At 37.6% G+C, this 12587-nt stretch overlaps 1 long non-coding RNA gene across 3 annotated transcripts in view; it reads left to right on the top strand.

The window, feature by feature from the left end:
- Nucleotides 1-12587, top strand: part of LOC102118943 (uncharacterized) — a 215095-nt gene that overhangs the window by 131235 nt on the left and 71273 nt on the right. The window contains exon 4 of one of the 3 annotated variants that reach the window (XR_010578255.1): nucleotides 9310-11395. The exons of the other annotated variants lie outside the window; for them this stretch is intronic. This is a non-coding gene — a long non-coding RNA (uncharacterized lncRNA). Of the gene's footprint in view, nucleotides 1-9309; nucleotides 11396-12587 lie in introns of those variants that run through there. 3 annotated transcript variants of the gene reach the window in all.

Here is a 12587-nt window from a genome sequence, read left to right as displayed (position 1 = left end):
CTAGAACTGCCTGTAGTCCTAGCTACTCGGGAGGCTGAGGCAGGAGAATGGCGTAGACCCGGGAGGCGGAGCTTGCAGTGAGCTGAGATGCAGCCACTGCACTCCAGTCTGGGCGACAGAGCGAGACTCCGTCTCAAAAAAAAAAAAAAAAAAAAAAAAAAAATTCCGCAAAGTTCCTGGATGCAAGATTAATGTACACACATCAGTAGCTCTTCTACATACCAACAGTGACCAAGTGGGGAATCAAATAAAAAACTCAACCCCTTTCACAAGAGCTGAAGAAGAAACATAAAATACTTAGGAATATACCTAACCAAGGAGGTGAAAGACCTCTACAAGAAAAACTACAAAACACTGCTGAAAGAAATCATAGACTACACAAACAAATGGAAACACATTCCATGCTAATGGATGGGTATAATCAGTGTTGTGAAAATGACCATACTGCCAAAAGCAATCTCCAAATTTAATGCAATTCCCATCAAAATGGCACCATCATTCTTCACAGAATTAGAAAAAAAAATTCCAGAATTCATATGGAACAAAAAATAACTGGCACAGCCAAAGCAAGACTAAGCAAAAAGAACAACTCTGGAGGCATCACACTACCTGATCTGAAACTAAGGCCATAGTCACCAAAATAGCATGGTACTGATATCAAAATAGGCACATAGAACAATGGAACAGAATAGAGAACCCAGATACAAACCCAAATACTTACAGTCAACTGATTTTTGACAAAGCAAAACAAGTGAGGAAAGGACACCCTTTTCAACAAATGGTGCTGCAATAATTGGCTAGTTCTTTTTAGATTGCTGTTCTTCTTACTATATTGCTTACCAAGCAATTGAAATAGGAGTTGTGTAATGCCACGTTTTCCATTATCTTTCTATGCTTGTGTTTTTTGTGTCCTTAGCATTATCTTCAGTTTATAGTCCTTTATATAAATATTTTTATGCTACTTCCCCATTTGGGAAGGGGTTAGCTTAATTGAAATGACATATTGTTCAAAAACTCACTCACCTGGTCATTTGTGATTTTCGGTAAGTTTCATTATGCATCTAGCCTACCCTGGCATCTCTCCATTGGAAACTGCAGTCTTTCTTGGGATACCCAGCAAATCATAGCGGACACAGCAGCATCAGGTTTATGGATCCAAGTGAGGGATGTCAGTGTCTCTCTGCATTATTGAGTGTTACTAAAGTTAATTTATTTCTTATTTTTTGAAAATTGTAAGACATACATTATTTTAAGTGGGTATTTAAATTCTTTTTACACCAAATTCAATGGTTTATTTGTGCATCCAGATTTGGGAGCTGTGAGTTCAGTTATGCAGCCCTGGGCTATCTGGGGATGCAGTTTAGCACACTGTGGTGAAAACAACCTGGTGCCCATCAAGCTGAAGCTGCCTGCCATCAAAGTTTGTATGACTCAACACGTGTAAAAAAATTTTTTTTTTTTTTTAAATACGGAAGATCTGGCTATATCGGGCTTACACGCCTGAATGTCAATTATTAGCTGGAGCTGAGTTGTAACAGCCTTATATTGTAAAGGTTACGAAATGTTACCAAATGGTATTTATTATTGGAAGACAATTTGAAGATTTTTATAGATTTCAAAGAGAACGTTTAGGCATCATGAAAGAAAATGTAGGTATAAAAAACTCAGTATCATTGTAAAATTTCAATTTACAATAAAAATTAAACATGGAAACATTTTTGATTATGTGGAAAATGGCGATACCACCTTTAATTTAAGGCAAAATAAAATCTCTTCAAGATAGTCCAATAATTGAGGGCAACCAAAACGTTGTCTGCTTCTGAAGGTTCTGGGTTTCTTTTCCAATCGATGATGACATCATCATTTGGAAGGGAATATGTAGCATGAGATGCCATGATCACCAGCATAAAAATGGAATTGAAAGAAGTTCATGGTAAGTCTCAGCACAGGGCTTCACAGCTACACAGGAGGTAGGTTGGGGGCATGGTGATAGCTTCCCTTAAAGGTGAACAGACTTGCTAAACAGATGGAGAGAACAAGCCACCCAACACAATAGGAGCCATATCCTGGGTTTGTGATTAGAACATCCTCCAGCAAGGAGGTAGAAGAGCAAAAGGGAAAATCCTCAAATTCATGCAAGTGCAGAAACCCATGATTAGTGTCCTTGGACTGACCTGTGCTCATTATAATAGTGAAGAACCCACACCTGGGTGGGGATTTATGATGCTAATAAGACGTGTGACGTATGTACTAGCATGCTCAACCACAGCGCACGTGCCACCCGAAGACAGCCCAGAACATGCTTAGCAGCAGCACCCCTTTATGAATAACCAGCTCAGACTACCATAAGGGGGCTTCCCCAGTGTCACTCAGTGCTGTCTCACTTTTGAGCGACCTGCTCTGATCAGCTGGCAGAGTGCACTTTTGCTGTGCAATCAAGTCTCTTGCTAACTTTTCCTTTGGACTCACTCTCAAATTCTTTTGCATGGTGAAGTCAAGAACCTGAGCCAGCTCACCGACTGTACATCGAGGGATTAGAGCTGAGAGAAGTTGTCAGTGCTTAAAACTCTGGAAGCCCAGTAGCTAAGACACATCCTCTCCAATTCACGAGCATTTTAGACACACACACACACTCATCTCCCAGAAGGCATCTGTGTGTGGGGGGGAGGTGGTGTAATAATTTATTTAAAAGACTTTATTTATGGTCTCCAATACTGACATAATTACCTACTAACTGCATGACTTTCCACATTCGTAAAACAGGGATAGTAATAGTATCTGTCTTTTAGAATTGTTAAGATTATTTTGACAAGTTCCTACAGAAGTCTGCAAACATTTCTGTAAAGGACCAGATACTAAATACATTTAGGCTTCATAGATCATACAGTCTCTGTCACAATGACTCAAACTAGCACAAAAGCAGCTGTAGACAATAGGTAAACAAATGAGCTTAGCTATGTTCCAATGAAACTTTATTTACAAAAACAGGCAGTGGGCTGAATTTGGCCTATGAGCCACCATCTATTGACAACACATGTAGCAGTAAGTTTAGCTCTGTGCATGGTATAGAATTAACACAAGAGGTGCAGTCAGAGGTCAAGACTAGCAGCTCACAGCAAACTCTGAAGCCTCATCTTTCCCCTTGAATATTTTTACTTTATGAATTTCTTATGCTCATCTCTTTTTCTCATATGGTAGAGAACAAAGCTTGGGTTGTAGAGGCAGGCAGACCTGGGTCAACCTTGATTCTGTTTTATTCATTCAACACTTATTGAACACATACCATATTCTAGGCACGAGCTGTGCACACAGGGAGCCTACTTAATCTTCCTTGCCTCAGTTTCCTCCTATGCAGTTAAGTTCGACGAGGGCAGAATTTACTGTATCTCTAGTTATTTGAGCTGTGTTTGACACACAGTAGGCTCAAAATATAAGTTTAATGCAAATATTATACTTCATATGTTATTGTCAAAATAACAAAAATACAATGTTTAACATAGCAAATAGACAATGCTCTAAAATGTCACTTTTCTTACTTCCCAAGAAGATGTAGTTCAAGAAATTTGACTGGCATCCTTTCTTTTTTTTCTATTTCCCCTAACAGATTAAATAAATAGCCTTTTTAGGTATAGCTATAGAGATACAGTTAATCGGTTTGGAGAGAAATGGTATCGGCTAAAACACATTTGAAAAAAAAGTCATCATCACCAGGGTCACCTTTTCAAACTCAAAGCTGAAAATCTGTAATCTGCCTACAGAAGATCTCTGCCGCGCATGAGAGGGTGAAGCAGTGGGTTTTTCTGCTGCCTCTGGAGGAAGATATATCAGCTGTAGGTATCAATTCAGCCATGGAGAATAATTTAATCATACTTGTAAATGACATTCCAACAAAAGGTCATCTGATCTATCAGACCCTCATCAACTTAGGGAAATTAGACCTGCTTTATTGATGCTGGGAAGTGATACAGCACCTGACTCTGACTCGGTAGGAAACTAGGGAATCAAAATATGTCTGAGCCCAGCAGCGGAGCTGCTGGAGGCCAGGCAGGCTAAGCAGAGAGAGTATCAGGCACCTCTCTAGTTGCAAATTCCCAGACCAGCTGGGGGATTTCTGTCCTTTTTTTTTTTTTTTTTTAATTGTAACTAAGTAAACATGTAACGAAGTGGTGATAATGTAAGCGAACCATTTCATGAGACCAGAGATCTAGATCCTACTAAAGCAAGCATGGAGGAAAAAGCAAAAAGGAAGAACTCTCAACATCTGTTGTTTAGTCAGGCAAGAGGCATTTGCTATGACAATGCAGTCACTTTCCAGGGTAAGAGGTTGGTTATAGGAGGCTAAAAGACAAAGCCTGCGTTAATATATAGTGCTGGCATAGCAGCTGAATGGGGAATTTCGATCTGGCCTCTACTATTTACAGCCGTGTGTGTCCCTTGGCAAGTTACCTATTTTCTAAATTTTAGTGTTTTCATCCATAAATTATACAGTATCTCCCCATTTTTATCATTTTGGGGGAGGATTAAATGAGAAAATGTAGTGAAGAAAAAAGTTCAATGAATGGCAAAGAACAAGCAATGAATACGAGTTAATCTTTAATATTGTTATTCAGATACCAAGTTCTAGATGCTAACTTCTGTAATATTTTTAGTTTTATTTATGAGATTCAAGCCAAAGAAATTATCTCAGTGTGAATGTTAGTGTTAAATTTTTAAAAGAGATCACTGGGTATGATTTTTGCATTTATGTTGTACTGAAATCTGCAGTCTCTGGACACATCATGATTAGAGTTTTGACCATGGAGGAAGAAATAATTCATTTAACTGAATTTAAAAAAAAAACAAAAAACAGAAAGGAAGCATAGATAGTGTTACTAGGTTTCTATTTCTGCATAAGCAATCTCACGTACTTAGCTCATAACGTAACTCAGTAACAAAGTTAGATCCCATTTATCTATTTTGGCTTTTGTTGCCATTGCTTTCGGTGTTTGAGTCATGAAGTCTTTGCCCATGCCTATGTCCTGAATGGTACTGTAGCTTCTGCACAGCAAAAGAAACTATCATCAGAGTGAACAGGCAGCCTACAGAATGGGAGAAAATTTTTGGAATCTATCCATCTGACAAAGGGCTAACATCCAGAATCTACAAAGAACTTACATTTACAAGAAAAAAACAACCCCATCAAAAAGTGGGCAAAGAATATGAACACACACTTCTCAAAAGAAGACATTTATGCAGCCAACAAACATAAGCTCATCCTCACTGGTCATTAGAGAAACGGAAATCAAAACCACAATGAGATACCATCTCACACCAGTTAGAATGGCAATCATTAAAAAGTCAGTAAACAACTGATACTAGAGAGGATGTAGAGAAATAGGGACACTTTTACACAGAGTAAATTAGTTCAACCATTGTGGAAGACAGTTTGGTGATTCCTCAAGGATCTAGAACTAGAAATACCATTTGACCCAGCCATCCCATTACTGGGCATATACCCAAAGGATTATAAATCATTCTACTGTAAAGACACATGCACACGTATGTTTAATGCAGCACTGTTCACAATAGCAAAGACTTGGAACTGACTCAGATGTCCATCAATGATAGATTGGATTAAGAAAATGTGGCACATATACACCATGGAATACTATACAGCCATAAAAGGATGAGTTTATGTTGTTTGCAGGGACATGGATGAAACTGGAAACCATCATTCTCAGCAAACTGACACAAGAACAGAAAACCAAACATTGCATGTTCTCACTCATAAGTGGGAGTTGAACAATGGGAACACATGGACACAGGGAGGGGGCTATCACACACTGGGGCCTGTCAGGGGATGGGGGGCTAGGGGAGGGATAGCATTAGTAGAAATACTAATGTAGATGACAGGTTGATGGGCACAACAAACCACCATGGCCCATGTATACCTATGTAATAAACTTGCACATTCTGCACATGTACCCCAGAACTTAAAGTACAATTAACAACAACAACAACAACAACAAAAACGAAGTTATTTTCTTGCAGTTTTCTGGTATGTTTTAGCTGGTTTCTTTGTGCAGGATCTCACAATTCTGCATTCAGGTGTCAGCCAGGGCTGTGATTTCATCTGAGGCCAGGAGTCCTCTTCCAGGCTCACTGGTTGTTGGCTGAATTCAATTCATTGCAGTTATAGGGCTGACCCTTAGTTCTCCATGTTCCCTACCACATGGTTCACTGCACAGCACGGCAGTTTTCTTATTCAACACCAGCAGGAGAATATATTCTGCTGCCTCGAATGTCTCTAACTTCTGGTCTCTGACCCTAGAGACTCTTTTTAAAGGGCTCACTTGCTTAGGGCAGACCCACCCACACTCAAGGAGAAGGTATGATGCTAAGGCATCCACATCCAAGGAGAATTTGGGGGCCATTTCAGAATTCCACCTAATGCAGATAGCAAATGAAAATTTTACCAAGTTACTGAAACTTTGTTTGGTTATTAAATCAATAGCAGACAGATGGGTCTTCACAGGCAAAAAGTCATAGTTGGTAGCTAAACCTAGTTCCTTTCTCATTCTAAGAATATGATCTCTCCCTGTGCTACAACTATATGAGGAGGAATAATTCACTCAAAATGTATCTGGGGGGAAATGAGGAAGCCATCACCATAGTCATGCATGCCAAGATATCTTAATGCAAGATCTATTTTTCCTGATTGTATATGGACTCTCGTTTGCAATCCTATTTCTGACACCTCCATGAGGACCATTATTTGATCTCATCTAGGGGGGAACAATAAAATTGGCCTAATTTAGTGGGCAAGTTTCCAGTTTTGTGGTCTGATTCATTATACCTAAGAGTTCAAAACCCTATTTCTCTTCTCAGTTTTCCTGTAGTTTGAAAGGAACTATGCATGGCTATATTCTCCTGATTGCCTGAGCAGTTGCTTCAACTCAACCCAGTCTGAATTATCACTAAGCCTCCAGCCTGACATGTTGATCTATCCAGAGTCTTTGCTGAAGCTGCCTAATAGGAGACCCGATGATAACAGAGAATAAGTCATGTCACCTCTCCATACCCAGAAACTATAGAGCCTCAGCCAGTGTTTATCCAGAACTTGTCAGATTTATCTTTCAGATTCTGGGGGAAAATGCATGAATGATATGAGCCCAGCGGAAAACTCTAAATGTATGTGGGTGTGCCATTCAGAGCCTCAGCCAATTACTCAGGATTCATTATGCAATGGTGCATTTTTTTTTCAATATTTCTTTTGCAGAGTTTCAGCAATTTTAGGCATTTCTGGATATTTTTTCCTGGAATCTCATTCTGCAAGTGCTAATTTGAGATGTTGATGCTGGTGACAGCACACAACACACAGCACGCACATGCACAAGCATACCAAACGAACACACACTACATATTTTCATTATATAATAATTTAAAATTTTAATATAAATATTGGTACATTCAGAGCACTCTTTCCTTCAGTGCACTTGTTATAGAATGCAATTACAAGTGTATTTATCTGATTCTTTATTTTCTGTCTTACCTGCTAAGCTCCATGACAGCAGGGCCTCAGTTTGCTTTGCTCACTATGTTATTTTTATTGCCTAAAACAGTGACTATCATAAAATGAAAGGTTAGAATGTATTTGTTGAGTTAATGGTTCAGTGATAAAGTACATGAGTGTATGTGAACCTCCAAATGCATTTTATATTCAAGATTCTCTATATTGTGGCATTATTTAACTCCCCAATATTCTAACAAACCCCAACTTTAACTAACTTCAGAGCAAGAGCATGTTTATTGTAAGAATTAGAAATTGCTAAAAGCCACAAATTTACCCATTACCTAGAATTAATTACTCTTATAGTTTGATTTATATACTTCTACCCTTTTTATTTATTGCTGTACAAAATTGAATGTCTATGATATTTATCAACTACCTCTTTAATATACCTACTTTAATATATTGAGGGCATTTTTTATACCATGAAATATTGTCCTTTAATTCAATGTTTAATAGTTATGTGACATTCTATCTTATGGTTAAATAATAATTTACCTAATTTATCCTCTATTTTCTTTCACATTAAATTTCTTTTTAAAATGTTGGTGTCCCTGAATGCCACACTGCTAGACAGAGAGCTTACAACTTATGGTCTCCAGTAGATGTGTCTTTTGCTTTTCTTTCATAGTAATACCAAATCTTAGTATTTTAAGACAATTTTTAATTTATTAGGTAAAAGTAATATGCTTGTGACTTTCATATTCCCTTCCTAGGTTATCAATGTGATTGAATATCGTGATGGACAATTTGATGTGTCAACATGGCGAGGCCACAGTTCCTAGTTATTCAATCAAATAGTTGTCTAAGTGTTGCTGGGAAGGTACTTTGTAGATATAAGTCCATAATCAGTTGATTTTAAGTAAGAGATATTATCATAGATAAGCTGATCAGGCCTGATCCAATCACATAAAAGGTTTCAAGAGAAGGAGCTCAGGCTCCCTGAAGAAGAAATACTGCCTGAGGACAGAGTCTCAGCCCATGTTTTAGAGTCTCAGCTTCCTGAAAACTTGCTCCCCAGATTCTAGACCTACCCAACCAGACATCACAGTTGCCCAAGCTGAGTCCTTGCAGTAAATCTCTCAGTAAGTTGCTCTTACTCTTTCTATTTTTTGTATGAACCTTGCTAATACAAACTTTTTAAAGTTTTAATTTTGTGCATTTCCCATTTATTTTCCTTGCCTGTATTTTTATTGGCGTATGCTTCTGTTTATTATAAATGGGATAAGTTCTTTATTAGGTAGCTTTTTTCCCCATCCCCACAACCATTTCCAAATGCATAGGCTAGAGAATCTGATGGCTCATTTTAGGTCGGCAGCTTACCCCTGGTTCAGTCACCCATGAACAGGGTAATGGGATCAAGCTACCCAAACTGGCTTTTCAGGGCCCCTTCTGCGAACCCCTCTTGAGTGAGGTATGAAAAGAACACTTTCTAGGAGAAGGAGTCCTTGCCTCTTGGGCTGTACAGAACACTACATTTGAAATCTTGACTAAACTATATAAAACAAACTTGTCTGTTGAACACCTCAGGCAAGGTATAGATCACCTTTCTATAAAATACAAGGCTATGATCATTAAAAAAAATTGTTTCCACTATTAAATATATTCTGGAGGTGGACATCTGTTGTTTTCTATTTGGCAGCAATGCCCCACTCCCATTCCTGCTAAGAACAGCACCCTGAATTTTCTTTGTGAAGGGACCTTTCTTTCATTCTCAGTCATGTGGCTCATACAGAATGCTAATGTCTTCTTGTCCATAGCCTTTCAGAGCTGGATGCATAAGTCAAGCAGCATCGATGCCAATGACCTGTGAGGAAACATTTGAGGAGGAGACGCTACCTCTCTTTTCTGAAGAATCAAATAGGTGACTCGTTCTAATTCTCTTGGGTGTGTGAAAGGAGGATGAGAGCTTTGAACCTACAGCTACTGTTTATAACTGTGAGGAGATGTCCTGAGATTTCCAGATAGGTCTCTGTCTGAGGATGTAGTCAGTATTTAGAAAACAGAACAGAGGGATAAAGAGAAAAATCATCTGTTGCATGACTAAAGTTGCTGGATCTAGCCTCACCTGAAGAGATGTATCTTGGACTTTTCTGTTACATGACCTGACATCTTCTCTTTATATTAATCTACTTACTTGGACTTTTCATGACTTGAAATTAAATATTTTTGTGGACACAATTTTTCATGTGGACTTATGTATTCAATTTTAGCTGAATCATCCATAAAAAATATTTTTGTAAATGGTTCATCAAATACTCCAAGTTAATGCTTACTTTTATCTTTCTTTCCCTTAATCTGAAAACTGCACAATTCAATATACTTTATTTTGAAAATAAAACATTGAGTTTTTATGCCAAGGGTTGTGACATACTAGGAAGAAAGAAATCCAACAGCCAAAGTTACCTGAAGGAAAATAAATATTTAAAAAGACTGCGAGAGAAAAGAATAACTCTAAGAAAGTCAAAGATTTTGTCACTTGGCCCGAGGACCTTCTTGCTATAAAGAATCTATAGGTGGTAATCCATATGTCATAATCACTACACAGCAGTCAGGAGAGATGAGAGAAATTAGAAAACAATGCTTTCTTTTCTGGAGAAGAAAGACATAAATATTGAAATAAAATACTAGGAAGGAACACAAAGGAAGGTAAAAAGGCTACTGTTTCATGCAATAATTAAGACAAGACAGAATACAAAATAGAGTAAAAGAGAGACTTTTTCATTCTCCAAAAGTGAGCTGGACTTTTTTATGGATGTTTCTATTTGAGAGTGGGAATCAGTGGGAAGTGAGTGAAATGGTATTTATGGATGAATGGCAGTTGCTTATATTTAAGAGACAGTGCAGATTTTTTCCCCTCCCTAAATAGTGCAAACTCCAGGGGGATGGGTGGGCATTATAAAAATGATAAGAAAAATGTAAAAAGATACTTGATAACTTAGACTCTTATCATCCAACTAATCTACTGTTTTCATCTTATTTGGTTAGCATGTCAGGTCTTGCCACATACACCATTATAATGTCATAAGACTATTAGTCTTAACAATATTGGTAGTAATAGTAGCTAACATTTATTGAAAACTTACACCATACAAAGTATTATCGATTAGTGTCTCCCCAAAATGCTATGTTGGGATTCTAACCCTCAGTACCTCAGAATGTGACCTTCTTGGGACATAAGATCTGTACAGAGGTCATATGGCTAAAAGGAGGTCATTAAAGTTGGCCCCAATCCAATCTGACAGGTGTCATGATAAAAAGGGGAAATATGAAGACAGACATGTACAGAGAGAGAATGTCATGGGAAGATGAAGGGAGAGATTGCGGTGATGCTTCTACAAGCCAAGAAACGTCGAAGATTGCTAGCAAATTACGAGAGCCAAGGGAGGTATATGGAACAGATTCTCCCTCACAGCCCTCAGAAGTACTCAACTCCACTAGTGCTTGAATCTGAGACATCTAGCTTCCAGGACTGAGACAATAGATTCCTGTTGTTTAAGCCACTCAGTTTACAAACTAGCAAACTAACACACCAAGCAATGGATTAAACAAATACACATAATATCAGTTAAATACTCAAAGATGCCCTGTAGAGGTGGTTACTCATTTCATCCCCATTTTGCAGATGAGAAAGAAACAGACTGAAAGAGATTAAGTATGCACAGCTCCTAAGTGGGAAGTTGGGGGTGCTCCTCTGGGTCTGTCCAATGCAGAGGGCAGAGATCATATCTCCCTCCGTTTTATCTGACAGTTTTATGTCTGCCACTTTTAGCACAGGGTCCAGTGCATTCTCAGTGAGTACATATTGAATAAATAGTTATGGTTCTATGATCCTCATACAAATTTAATGATAACACAAATAACACAACAGTTTGTTATAGGAATGTTCTATGTTCCTGCATAGTCATCATCATTTTTATTTTTATTGGTTCTATAAAATTTAATCAATTTCATGTTACTGCAATTTATTTGGTCATTCTCTTATTGTGGGGCATTTGTGTTCATTTCAATTTCTACTATTATAAATAACACCACTATGAATGGTGTCATGCCCAGGCATTTTTCTAATTTTTGAGGATAGAAATGTTTCTTATTATGATAAACCATTAAGTGTTTGAACATTTCTATGATTTTAAAATTTATCAAATTAGCTTACAACAGATCAAAAAGGAACTCTTTATAGTAAGGCATAAGTGTAAATATTTTATAAGATTCACCTCCACATTGGGTTAACATTCACCGTGATTTTTAAATCTTATTAGTGAGGTTATAATTGCTTTGAGTTTAGTCATTTTAATTTCAAGCCCACTTTAGCAAGTATCCTAACCACGCTCTTTCTCATTCTCTTATTGAAATGTAGATTAATTTTGGACTTCCAATAACAAAGCTAGTTCTAAATCCTGAGGAAAGTTATACAGAAGAAAGAAGACATTGATTAAATCAGATTATCAGTCAACTGATAAAGTCGATGAAACTGAAGTCAAATTGAACTAGTATACCAATTTAGTTAAAACACCTGTTTTGATTAATATAAGTGGGTACAGATACAAAGTATACATCACAAATTGATCAAATAACAGCATCTAGCATCCAATTGAAATTTCATATAGTTAACAAAGGTAAGTTCTAATATGTTTCAGAATTACATCAAAATTACATATACACAACCGTGTTGTTAATTAGCCTAAAACTGTTAAATATGTAAAATGTGAAAGTTGGTTAACAGAAAAGGTACTCCAAACATGATTTTTTTTTCTTAATTCTAACAGATAGAAGACAAAATTCAGTCTGCATTTGAGAATGTTAGAAGTTGAATGATCCTTGACCACACTCAATCTATTTTTCTATCTCTCAGTGATTATATTCGGCTCATGAAAAAGAATAAATTAGACATGCTGGACCCATGCTGTGAATTATCTGAGTAAATGTGCTAAAACAAGGAATATCCTTGTCATCCTCCTTTCCATCACCAAGAGGCTACTGAGAGGCTGGAAGGGCAGGTGGGGAGCAAGAGGGGAAGGCGGAAGGAGTAAAGATG

This window comes from Macaca fascicularis, chromosome 10 (assembly GCF_037993035.2).
Source record: "Macaca fascicularis isolate 582-1 chromosome 10, T2T-MFA8v1.1".
In the NCBI taxonomy this organism is placed as follows: Eukaryota; Metazoa; Chordata; class Mammalia; order Primates; family Cercopithecidae; genus Macaca; species Macaca fascicularis.
Note: the sequence above shows the minus strand (reverse complement) of the source record. Positions and strands in the feature narration are given on the sequence as shown.